The sequence below is a fragment of the Hippopotamus amphibius genome, chromosome 10 (genome assembly GCF_030028045.1).
Source record: "Hippopotamus amphibius kiboko isolate mHipAmp2 chromosome 10, mHipAmp2.hap2, whole genome shotgun sequence".
Taxonomy (NCBI): Eukaryota; Metazoa; Chordata; class Mammalia; order Artiodactyla; family Hippopotamidae; genus Hippopotamus; species Hippopotamus amphibius.
The window spans coordinates 80,492,912-80,506,320 of record NC_080195.1 but is presented as its reverse complement, the minus strand read 5'-3'; the positions used below and the strand labels follow the sequence as shown (position 1 = coordinate 80,506,320).

General features: G+C 38.8%; 1 pseudogene; it reads right to left on the bottom strand.

The window, feature by feature from the left end:
* Positions 1 to 301: 301 nt before the first annotated feature.
* LOC130829860 (elongation factor 2-like) lies at positions 302 to 1,559 on the bottom strand (annotated as a pseudogene).
* Positions 1,560 to 13,409: the final 11,850 nt, after the last annotated feature.

Genomic DNA, 13,409 nt, shown 5'->3' with positions numbered 1-13,409 from the left:
ATTTGGGGGGGGGGCACTTGAGTTTCCCTCTGAAGAAATGAATGTCAGTGTCGGGTGTCCCATCCCCTTCCTCAGCTCCACAGGCTAAATAAATACCTGCAGCAAGGGCATTTCTCTTACCTCTGAAATCTTGAACATCAAAAGAAACGGCATCAAGTGTTCTTGTTGAGTGACGGCCCGGAGTAAGCTCCAGAAGTCTGCCAGACGGAGCGTCACTGTGTCTGGACCCTCTCAGAGTGTCGTGAGGAGAACGCGAAGGCTCCTTTGCTGTGGCAGGTGTCGCGGCTGCGCCCAGTCCCGCCTACAATTTGTCCAGCAACTCAGCCGGTGCTGGAATGCCTTCCGTCAGGCCTTTGTGCTTGTGGGTCTCAGCCCCCACCTGGCTGGGGGTGCCAGTTCTGTCAAAGAGCTCTCTGAGCAGCATCTGCCACTAGACAAACACGCACTGGGGGAAGGCCCGGCTGCCTGCTTGGACGGCACTTCGCGTTGGCTGTGAAGCCAAAGGACTTTGCTGGCACGTAGGCCTTCACCACAAACGGGGGTTCCGGCCATCTGGGAGTCCACAAAGACGTCGCCCTGCTTCCAGCTCAGAACTAGGTAGATGCCACCGACCACGTGTATACAGAGGTCTCCACAGGTAGACGAGCTCCAGGCGCCTGGGCTGGGCGGTCATTAGACCCCGCACGCACACAGCGTAAGCCCGGCTGTGGGGAAGACTCTCCCCCGCCCCCGCCCAGCCCCGCGCTCTCGGTGACGTCTGCGCGCAGCGTCATTATCCTGGACGTCGGAGTGCGAGTCCAGCAGGTGCTTCTCCTCACACAGCGGCCTCTTGCTTGCTGGCTCCCTGGAAGGCGGGCACCACGCTGTACTTGACCTCGTTGAGGTACTGCACGCCTTTGGTGGTGTCATGGGGACTTGAGGGCAGGTGCCGTGGGATCCAGAACTCCTGGTCAGGGAGCGAGTTCTCCGCTTGAGCTCCTGGCGGGCGGAAACCTCATCCTGTGGCGTGGCCTTGGCCAGTCTGTTAGGAAGGGCCACAACGTTATGGACAGTCCATTGGGCTTGTTGGGGGACCTGTACAAGCAGAGCACGTTCGACTCCTCGCTGAAGGTCTCACAGCACTAGACGACTGGGTCGTACTTCTTGATGGGAATGCAGGCACGGCCCGCCTCCCGCGTCTTTCAGGCGGATCTCCAGGTGCTGCTCATCGGCCCCTGCCTTGATGTGCTCTGCGCTGCACCGTAAGAGTCGGCCGCTTGGCCAGCCGCTTCAGACCCTCTACCAGATTGGGCAGGTCAGCTAGGTACTTGGCCTCCAGAGTAATCCTGACAACTGGGGCTCACACAGAACTTCATCACCCGCACGTTGTGCGTCACCACTCAAAAGTGGTGACGGTGCCCGTATTCACCAGGAACTGGTCGACGCCCAGTAGGCCCATGCTGTTCCTCCAGGGCATGCCCTTGTTGGGCTCCATATACGTCCCATCTGTGGATCGGCTTCAGGTACAGGTTTTCCTTGCTCTGGGGCATGCAGCTGGGGACGTGTATTGTGGTGATCATTTCGCATTGTATACAAGTATCGTATCATTATGTCGTACATCAAAACTAATATGATGTTATATACCAGTTATACCTTGATTTAAAAAAAATGATTTTTTACCAAAAAAAATTAAGAAAGTATGAAAAGATTTATTACTCGTGTAATGAAACTTTCTTTCGAAAGCAGGAACATCTCCCAAGCAAGTCCAAAAGCGGCAGATTGAGAGAGAGGGAAAAAAAAAAGACTTGTTTGACTTTTATTGTGATTAAGGGATAGCGTTGGAGTGAGGGTTCTTGTGAGCGGGCTGGGGTTTGCATGGTTTGAGTTTCTGGCTCTTGCCTAGTCTTTGTTATCAGCTTTGTAGGTTGTGGGGCAGAAGGGGGAAGGAGTGGTTGGGCTTGAATGCTGTCCGTTATGCCGGTAATTCACAAAGAATAAATTCATCCTGGAATGTATTTACACTTAAAAAAAAAAAAAAAAAAAAAAGAATTATTTTCAAAAAAAAAAAAAATGAAATCAGAGTGTTTATTAAAATGCCTCCTGAGTTCCCTACTTCAGGGCTTTTGCAACTACTACTTTCTCTCTCGTGAGATATCTTAATACTGATAAAAATATAGTAAGATGTTGATGATTTCTTCTGCTGTTCTATAATTGTGGCTCAAGCTGAGAATAAACTACCTTAAGTACTTCACACTTTAAATTTAGAGAGCCACCAAAAGCTGGAATTATTGAGAGGTGGAAGTTAGAGAAGGCAAATGTGTCAACCCTACTCATCCCCACCAATTACTATAGAATGCAGAGTGGGAAATAAGACTGTAATTGACGTTTTGGAAAGATTCTTGTTCATGGAAAGTGAGCCTTTCTCCTTTTAAGACATGGAATGGAGGTCTATGAGTTTTCTTTCTAAAAATTGGTAAAGCCTTCAATAAGGGGAAACATTTTTCATTCGTGGTTTGTGCCTTTGCTTAGAATTTACTGATATGGTCTTGTGCTAACAGAACAGAAAGAAGAATAGGAAGGAGAGCAAAAGGGGGAGAGAGAGAGTGAGTGAGAGAAGGTGTGAGAGTGTGTGTGTGTGTAGACTTCAGGGTATAGAGGGAGCCAGGAACTTCTCCTCTAAGTGTATAGAGAAGCATTCTGCAGGAACTCAGTTGACTTACAAGGACAGAAACAGTTGGGGGGTATAGTCTTATCATTACACCTGATGATATGGGAAATGAAGGAGCAAAAAGGGACGTAGGCATTAGAGGAATGCAATATGAAAATCATCAGCTGAAGGCCAGCTAAGAGATAAGGCCAAACCTACAAATGTAAAAATGCCTAGGGGAACTGCACACAAATAAACACCTTATTATCATGGTGTTTGGAGCTCATAGACAAGGAATAGAATAGTCATATCCAAGCAAGGATAAGACTGCGGTCTTGCCCGTGGAAGAAAGGAAATATTGGATGTTTTACCTTTTCCTTCTCATGCCTTAACAAACAAGAGGTACTAACCTAAAGAAGTAGGAAAAGGAGGCATGTAAAGGACAGACCATAATTTTCTTAACTCCATTTTTCTATAGCCCGTAGTAAGTCCAGTCTGTGCTGGATGTGGGAAAGGTGAGGGAGGAAAATTTACTGTTGAGTTTGAAACTAAGCTTTAACTTGTAGCAAGTAGAAGTCTTAAATGTGAAGGTGAGATGAGACAAGAGAATGTTTTAAATCTGGTCTTTAGTGAACTTTTAGCAGGAAATTTTTACCATGGTACCACTTGAGGATAGTTATTAAAAAATAAAACTTTGAAAAATTTATGTCAGATACATTCACATAACTGAATTCTTCCAGGCTTAAGCTTGCAGCTAAGGTGTTACATCCCTATAGAGACACCTCTTACTATCAAATTTAAGTGTTTTGTAGCCTCAATCATGGAAAGTTGAGAAAATACATTAGACAAATGGAATCTGAAGCTCACTGGCCTTCTGTCTCTTTCAAATGTGTGCACAGTGCTCACACACATACAGAATTATGCAAATATACTTATTATCAGAGATACGATCACCTTCACCTACGGGGTGCTTATACAGCAAGAAAAGTAAGATTCTACGGACTGAACTTAGAAAAACGTCAATATTTGTTAAAGAATTGCTCACAGAGAAATGAGAGGAAGCAGAGTTAAAAAGTTGCAGCTGGGACCAGAATAGCATGGGGTTAAACTCAAAGAAGGAAAGGAAGAGAGAAGGCAAAAAAAAACCCCAAAAAAACAACCCAACTCCCTTAAGGTAAGTCCTAAGGTGTTCCAATGAGGGTAGTGTTTTGGAGATCTAAGTGTCTTGGCAAAAAGTATTTCCACAACATGCAGAGAGAAGTAGTTTGAATAGTGAATAAGAGTGGAGAAAAGTTGTTGAAAACTAACCATGAGGATGTATGGGAGCCCCTACATGTGGTAAAAAATAGACTGTTTCATAAACAGCAACAGAAAATTTAAAAATAAAAAATATTTTACTTACCTATTTAAAAAAATTATCTCAGCTGGGAATATGTCACTAGAGAAAAAAATAGGGTATCCATTGCATAATTGTCATAAAGACACTTCCTACCCTACCCGGTTTGCAATTTAAGGCATCATCTAATGATGCTAACTCTGCAAGCTATAGTGGAATGCTACCTGAGCCATACTCCAGGTTTGGGAACTGGCTTCTCTGTATTGCACTTTGTGAATTTAGTCAATTTTGACTACACCTCTAGGCTTTACATTTTTGTTATACGCACATGTTCACAAGTAATTCTTATTCACACACAATGTAGAAGAACGAGGTCATCTGTGTTTATAACCCTCCTCTCCCACTTAAAATCTGTATAAATTTGGGCAATTGACTTCTGCTATTAGTGTCTGTTTCCTCATTGAGTAAATTGGAATAATAATAGTAATCACTTTGTAATGCTGTGATGAGGATAAGTGAAATATTATAGGCAAAGACCTTCACAGAGTGCCTGGCACAAGGTAGTTGCTTAATAAATGTTGTATATTTTTACATTATAATTGCGTATAATTACAGAGCAGTATACAATATATCAAAACATATATGTCAGTTCTTATGTGTGCATACACATACAGAAATAAGTATATCTCTAATCCTCTTTAGTGTATGTGAATGTATATTTCTTTAAAAAACATTTAACAACTTTGAACTTTGTAAAATCATTTTCCACAAAATCTGTATGTATAGATATGAAGCTCAAAAGGTAGAATTTCTAGCTCTCAAGGATTCCCACAAGAGGGGAAAAAGATTCTTTTTATAACTGGAAAAATACAAGTACTTTTAGACAAATATGTACCAGAGACTATAATCCACTTTCCTTTCCTATGATTGCACAGACAGCATTATGAACCAGAAAATTGTTTGAGCAGTCACAGATAAGGAATTACAAATCTGGAAGTTCAAGAGTCATCTAAAGCAGATGTAAGGTTAATTTGCATGGTTTAGTTGCCTCCCAGATTTTTTCAATACATTTCAATGGCTTAAAATTCTGAAAACCTGATAGCAAATAAAAAGGTTTCTATAGGCGGCCTGATTTCTTGCTGAGTCAGCTGTCTGAAGGCAAAGCCAATTACTATGGCTTGCATTTCCTTGTGCAGAAACCAGAACATATTCATTGTTAAATAGAACCATTAAATATTTAGGGGAGGAAGAAAAGTTTTATGAATTGAGATGATAACAGTGAAAAACTACCTATGGGTATTTTCCTCTTAAATAACAAGAAAACACTTTTCTAAGAGTAACTTGAAAATCTCAAGCATGAAATATGATTTGATTTAATATCAATTCAATGGTCTTTTTAAATGTTGATTTTTAGGTTGGCATATAAGGAAAAAAAGCCTCTGATATAAAGCTAAATTTTTTCTTCAGAGTAATAAAAGAACCAATATGGTCTCCTGAACAAAGAACTAGCTGAAGAATTGGGATTCTATTTTTGGCCTCACCAGTGACTTGCTCAGTGACCTTGGACATATCACTTAAATGGCTTTGTGCCTCAAGGTTCCCAGCTGTAATATAGAGATTATAATGCCAGCCCCTACTTTTTGGACCTGTAGAACTATTTCAGTTTAGTTTGTTTAAAATCCCAAAGGCTTTTGAAACTATCAGAAATAACTGTTAAATTCAAACAAGGTTGTATTTTATTCATTTCTTTTCACTGTTTGATTTGGTTTTCTTGTAGTCTTTCAGAATCCTCTTCCTACTAAAATAGGATAAAATTAATAGGTGGATATTTTCATTGGATATTAAGGAACACTTCTAATAGAAAAGGAAAATTAAGAATACGCTTCTGAGATCAACTGATAAAATTTCTACTCCTTAACATATTTAACTCGTGCTTCAAAAGAGGATTGTACTGTGATCACGTATTAGAACTTTTTACTAAATCTGTGATTGGCAATTTTCTTCTTATTCCAGGCCTCCTCACAATTTCTCTCCGTGACTTTTTTCAATCAAGATTTTCTCATGTCTCTACAAATGCACTGATAATTCATCTCTATCTCTCCAAACCCAGAAGACCCATTAAAACACCTCTCAAATGCCATGTCTTTCTAGATTTCTTCCATCTGCATAGCAATATTTACCATCCAATAAGGAGTTCTGAGTAATTGGAGGACTTAAGTAAAAGGGACACTTGCTTTTTTATCTTTGTGCCCTTCTGTAATTTCTAAATTTATGAACTATATACATTTATTTTTTGTTCAAAATTAATTAAATATTATTTCTTCAAAGTTGTTCTTTTCAAACTAAATTTTGCTACACTAATCATGAAATACCTTATTTGCTCTCTTTCACAACACTTCTTAGAATTCTTGCATCTTTACATTATGTTACAAAATCTTAAAATCGAAGTACATTCAACAATTCTTACTTAAAAGTGAAATAACCTCAAACTAATCATCCTTCCTTCTATCATATGCCTCAGTCTATTTGGTGCCACTTATTTTTTTATGTATTTGTGCTGTTTTGGTTGATTTTCCTGCTTAAAATAATCTCCAAGTGTACCTAGTGTTCCTAAGTGCAAAAGCCTAAGATGTACCTTACAAAGAAAATACCTGCATTAGATAAACTGCATTCAGGAAAGAGTTACAGTGCTATTTACCATGAGTTCAAAGCTAATGAATCAACAATATATATTAAATAAGGTATTCTTTAAACAGAAACACATAAAACAAAGTTATATATTGATCAGTTAATAAGATGTGATCAGAGATTCTCAGGAATCTAATCCTGTATTTTCTGAACAATCGTTCTGTATTCATTATTTCAGGGTTTGTAGTGTCTTTGTAGAACATAACTATCCACCATTAAAGAATCAACTGTACCTATTTCATTTGTATACACACACTGCCTTCAGCCAATTTTATAAATCTCCCTTTCAGTTCCACAGTAGCACATTTCTTTGGCATATTTCTAACTTTCTGGTTCTTTCAACTATAGACAAAAATTTGGCCAACTTTAAAGCTTCAATTTCATATCCATGAAATTGATATTTCAATTATCAATGAATCACCTCCTTATTTTTCCCAAAACTAGCCAGATAGCTATATCAAGAGTAGGAGTGAGGATGTAGCTCTTTTGCTCTTCCTTTTCTTGCTATTCTTGGTTTCCTTCTCCTGTGCTGAAATGGAAAAGAACATATGGTTACTCATTTGGGAGATGCTGTGGTTCTGTCTTCTTTATCCCTGCTGTTCTTCCTAAGACTAACAGACCATTGATGTTTTCTCTGTGGAAGGCCATTTCTCCCTCTTTAGAAATAGCTCCTAAATCTGTTGACCTCTTTAACCTTCAGCTCCTCTCTCTGAAAAATCCTTCCTTTTCCATGATTATCCTTGGACACATTTTAAAAGAGCAACGAGAGGCAAGGACCCCAGGATTACTGTGTACACTCTCCATAGTTTTTCCAAATACCATTACACTATATAATCTCACATGACCTAAACCTTCACCATTACTAGGAGATAGAGGATACATAAACTTACTATATTAATTTGTGAAACAAACAACATATTCTAATAGATCTACAACTGAAGCTCCAGCCTCACATGGAAGCTTATGAACATAAAGAATGAGGGAAAGGAGTTTTATTCATTTTCTAGGTCTGCTCTAGGAAATTACCACAGCTTGGTTGGCTTAAAACAACAGACTTATTCTCTCACAATTCACATGATCTGAAGTCCAAAATCAAGGTATCAACAAGATTGGTTTCTACTGGAGTCTCTGAGGGAGGATCTTTTCTGTGCTTCTCTCCTAGCTTCTGGTGGTTGCCAGCCATTTTTGGCACAACTTGACTTGCAGATTCATCACTCTATTCTCTGCCTCTGTCTTCACATAGTCTCCTGTGTAAGTCTGTGTCCAAATCTCCCTCTTCTTAAAAGGATGCCAGTCATATACGATTTAGGACCCACCTTAATGCAGTATGTTTTCATCTTAACTTGATTATGTCTACAAAGACCCTGTTTCAAATAAGGTCTCCTTCACTGGTTCTAATTGGATATGTATTTTGGGGGTACACTATTCAGCTCAGTATAGGAGGCTTAAGAGACACCATGAAGGAAGGAGGTGTATAGAAACTAAAGTCAAAGCACAGACATAATGTTGGACTTGCTCTTTCTGGGAACATTTAAAAAGTCAGTAAACAAAGTCTAGAAATTGGTAATACACAACATGTGCTCCACAGTTGAAACTTGGAAGTTAGTAAGGTTGGAGATGAAAACGCTGGAGAAACATAGCTGTGCAGAAGAAGGATGTTAATAGAGGAGGTAAGTTGCCATTTGAGATGAGATAGTAAACAGAAGTGAAAGGTATTTTGAAGAAACAAAAGAGAACAAGAACTTTCTTTTTCTTTAAAAAAATTACATATCACTATACTGACAGAAGATGGTATTTTTAAACTAAGAATCTTATCATGGAATGCCTAGGAATAAAAATTGCAGATAAACTGTTACAAATTTACAAACAATAGAGTAGAAAATGAGAAAACTCTCCAATTAAGAAAGTTCATTGCTCCCACTAACACAACACTTATCTACTAATGAAGCTGATTTCAATACACTGATATAAGACTATAATCTTAAAGTAAGAACCTGTCCATGAAACATTTAAGAATGGGAAATATCAGACCAACTCCATACAAAGTTAATGTAAAATGAAAACAAATAAAAAGAATCAAAATATTTATGGTAGTGAAATTCTTCCCCCAAAGTATTCACAAAGTAGAATAACATTATACTATTCACAAGTGTAACTACTTTAAATATACTCAAAAAAGCATATGGAAAAATAAAATACTTAGAAATTTAAAATGCAACAACAAAAATGGAAAACAATAATTTAAAAAATTGCAAAGATTGTTGACTTACAAGGATCTCAATATGAAGAATTAGTCGTAAATTGTCCAAGTGAGGAGTATGTGAATACAAATGTATTAAGGTAGGAAAACAACCTCATAATTCATTGGGTAGAATAATCAGAAGGATCATAACAGAAATAGCCACAAAATAAATGCTGCTCTTTCTCACATAATAAATCTTAAAAGCAAGGCCTGAAAGGATCAAACACTTTCTAGTTAACTGAGTTTTAGAAAAAAACTCAAGTACATTTATAAAAATGAAAAAATATCTATCACTCAATAAAGTAAAATTTACATATGAGTACCAATCAATCAAAAGTTACTGGACATGTAAAGAGGCAAAAAAATACAACCCATAATGAGAAGGAAAACCGATCAATTAAAACTGATCCAGAACTGATACAGATGTTAGAATGAGGAGGGAATGACTTTAAAATAGGTATTGCAAATGTATTTCACATGCTCAAATTAGAGATATTAAAGATAAAAATGACACAGATTGAACTTATAGAGGAAAAGAATTACAGTAGTAGTGATGAAAATACACTGGATATGATTAATGGCAGATTAGATATTGCAAAAGAAAATATTCATGAAATTGAAGAAAAATAGAAACTTCAAACAAAATAAAATTGAAAAATGATTATAGAGAATAAAAAAGCATAAATAAGTTGTATGACATCAATTGACATAATATATGTATAGTTTGAGTTTCCAGAAAAGAGGTGAGAGGTGAACAGGCAGAGAAAAATATATTTGAAGAAATAATGGTTGAAAATATTCCAAATTTGATGAAAACTATAAACTCTACGGATACAAAAAGTCCAGTTAGCCCAAGCACAAGAAACATGAAAATAACTACTCCAAATCTTATCATAATCAAATTGCTTAAAACCAGTATTAAATAAAAATTTTTTAGAAGCAATCAGAAAAATTAAATGTTATGTACCACAGTACAGAGGTAGAATGACAGCAGATTTGTCATCATAAACACTGCCAGCAGAAAGGCAAGCAACGCATTCAAAGTACTGGAAAAAAAGAATTGCAAACCTACAATTTTACACACCTTTCAAAAATAAAGGCAAAATAAAGTGTTAAACGTATTAAAAAAGCTCAAAAATGTTTGTCACCATCAGACCCCATGCAACACAAAATGTTATCAGAGTGCCTGCAGAGAGGGAATGTAAATTGATGCAGACACTATGGAGAACAGTATGGAGGTTCCTTGCAAAACTAAAAATAGAGTTACTATATGACCCAGAAATCCCACTACTGGGCATATACCCAGAGAACACCATAATTCAAAAAGACATATGCACTCTAATGTTCATTGCATCTCTATTTACAATAGCCAGGACATGGAAGCAACCTAAATGTCCATCAACAGATGAATGGATGAAAAAGATGTGGTACATATATACAATGGAATATTACTCAGCTGTAAAAAGCAATGAAACTGGGACATTTGTAGAGACATGGATGGACCTAGAGACTCATACAGAGTGAAGTGAGTCAGAGAAAAACAAATATCATATATTAACACATATATGCGGAATATAGAAAAATGGTACAAATCAACTTGTTTGCAAGGCAGAAATAGAGACACAGATATAGAGAACAAACATATGGATGCCAGGTGGGGAAAGCAGGGACGGTTGTGGGGGAATGAATTGGGAGATTGCGATTGCCATATATACGTTACTAATAAGAAAAGAAATACCAAATTCTACACTCTAAATGTGTGCAGTTTATTGTATGTTAACTGTATCTCAATAAAAGTTCTTAAAAAAAAGTGCCTGCAGAGAGAATAAAAATGATAACAAATGGAAATTATGTATCTACAAAAATAAATGAGCATCACCAGAAAAAAACTACTTAGGTAAATATACAAGATCTTTTGTTGTTATTTAATTCTCCTTAAAAGATAATTGACTGATTTAAAAAAGGATTCTGGGAAGATGACAGATTAAGGCACCAGAAATCTGCCTCCCCATGTACAGAATAGTTTTTGCATTCTTAGAATCTGTCTGATGTAACTACTTTGGAACTCTGGAATCTATTGTAGGGCAACTTCCAGAGGAAGTCTTAAAAGGTAAGTTGTGGTTAATTTCAGTCAACTTCAGCTCTTACTTCAGTAAGGCTACTGAAGGGTTGACTACTCATCCCTCCCTCTTCACCTCATGTTGGGCAGTCCTACACATGTTTCTGAAACAGCTTACATGCAGCTTATAGGAGCTGGAGTGGGCAATAAGAACCCTGTTCTACAGATATTAGGGATCTGTGTTCTGATTGATGATTGCTGCTTCTAATCATGGAAACACAGGCACAGAGGCAGAGAGCCATTGTTGCATACCTCCTCTCATTGTTCCAGGCTTATGGCTTATGATTGCAGCTTCTAATCATGGAAGTTAAGGTACAGAGGCAGACAGCCGTTGTTGCATACCCCCTCTCATTGTTCCAAGCTTCTCCCCCTTCAGCTGAAGTGACTGGAAATATGTAAAGGGCTTGTGTCTTTTTTTCTCTCTTTTTCTATTTTTTTTCTCATGTGGCATCCAGACATTAAAGACTAAGACATTCAACTGCAACCACATATACAGGGAAAATTAGAAAGTCAACACTCATGCCCAGAGGTAGGCTCAGAAAAGACTAGATAATACTTTAAGTTTATAATTCTGGCTGATCCTTGGACAGAGACAGCCTATAATGATAGAAAACAACAGTAATAATATAAAACAAACAAACAAGCCTTGGGAAAGGGAGAGTCTGATTTCCAGAGTTACCACATAAGTAGATTCAAATGGGTATTTTTCAACAACAACAAAAAGAAATCACATAGCATACGAAGAAATAGTGAAGTATGGTTTGTTCAAAGCAAAAAGTAAACCAACCAAAAATGCATGGAAAAAAGGAATGATGGCTGCTTTTAGATAAAGACTTTTAAACAATTGCCTTTAAAGATTTTTCAAAGAACTAAAGAAATATATCAAGAAAGTCAAGAAATATATGTATGAACAAAATAGAAATATTAATAAAGAGATAAAGTGTCTAAAAAGCAACCGAAAAGAAATTCTAGAGCTGAAATGTGTAGTTACTGAAGTGAAAAATTTACTAGATGGATTCAAAGGCAAGTTGGAGCGAGGAGAAGAAAGAAACATTGAACTTAAAGAAAAGCTGAAGAAAATGATCAAGTCTGAGGAGTAGAAAAAATAAAAGACTAAAGAAAAAAAATAGAGCTGTGAGACACTGTGAAGTGGACCAACATATACATTATAGGAGTCTGAGAAGGAGGAGAGAGAGAAAAGAGAGAATATTTGAAGAAATAATGGCCAGAACTTCCAAAAACTTGATGAAAGACATGGATATAAACATCCAAAAACTCAGCCCAAACTATGTGTAATAAGATGAAATCAAAGACCATCTCAAGAGACATTGTAGAGAGAAAAGATGGCGGCGAAGTAGAGAGATGTGGAGTGCATCCCTCTCCACAGATGCATTGGGAATGCATGGAAGGACGCAGTAATTCCCACAGAGAACCAGCTGAACACCAGCAGACGGCCTCGGACACCAGAAAGGGCTGCGGGGAGCCCGACATAGCCAGTAGGGAGGCATCTATGAGGGCTCAAAGAGGGTGAAGCGGCGCAGCTGTGGCAGACGGGAGGGAGTGAGAAACATACGGAGGGTCCGCAGCGCAGCTCAGCGTTCCCGGACCGAGACATCAATCCGCGGCTGAACAGAGGGTCCAGGAGCGGGAGTGTGGGAACCGGAGAGCTGGTTCAGGGTGAGAAACATTGTTGCCGGTAGGGTGACAGACCGAGAGGACAGGAGGGAGGAGGTCCGCGGAGAGGAGTGCCTGTCCCTGAGAGCTGCCTGGCCATGATGGCGGCTGGAGGCTGCAGGCTCACGGGCGGTGGGGAGGAGCCACGCGCGAGTAGCCTCTCGCTCTCTTTTGGTGCCTCTACAACAGGCAGTGGAGAGACGCCCTGTGGGCCACCTAAGGCGCTCAGGGATAACAAGCACCCTCAGGCACTTGGGCGGGGCTAGATTAAAACCCCTTGTAATGCTAGCAGCAGGGAGGCTGCCAAGAGGAAAAAAAAAAAAAAAAACAGCATCAAAAAGAAAAAAACCCCGAGAGAGGCCCAACTCTAAGACTTTCTGTTTACGCCTGAGCCACCAGCGCCCTCTGCAACAGGCACCTCCAAGCCTGACTGAAACAACAGTGCACCACTGCTCACTCACTCCCAGGAGAAGGAGCCACTACTGTACCCTCTCCCTCCCCACACACCGACGCTTACAGATGAACAATAAAGGAACCTCTGCTGGTCACAGAATAATGCAAAAAAAAACCCAAGGCAAGGAGAAGGACACTTACAGCTGAGACGCTAAGGACACAGAAATAGTAGTATCAATACCTATTGAACTGGTCCATTCTGGGATCAGTTCTGGATTTTTTTTTTTTTTTTTCTCTCTCTCTCACTTTTTTTTTTTTTTTTGATTTATTA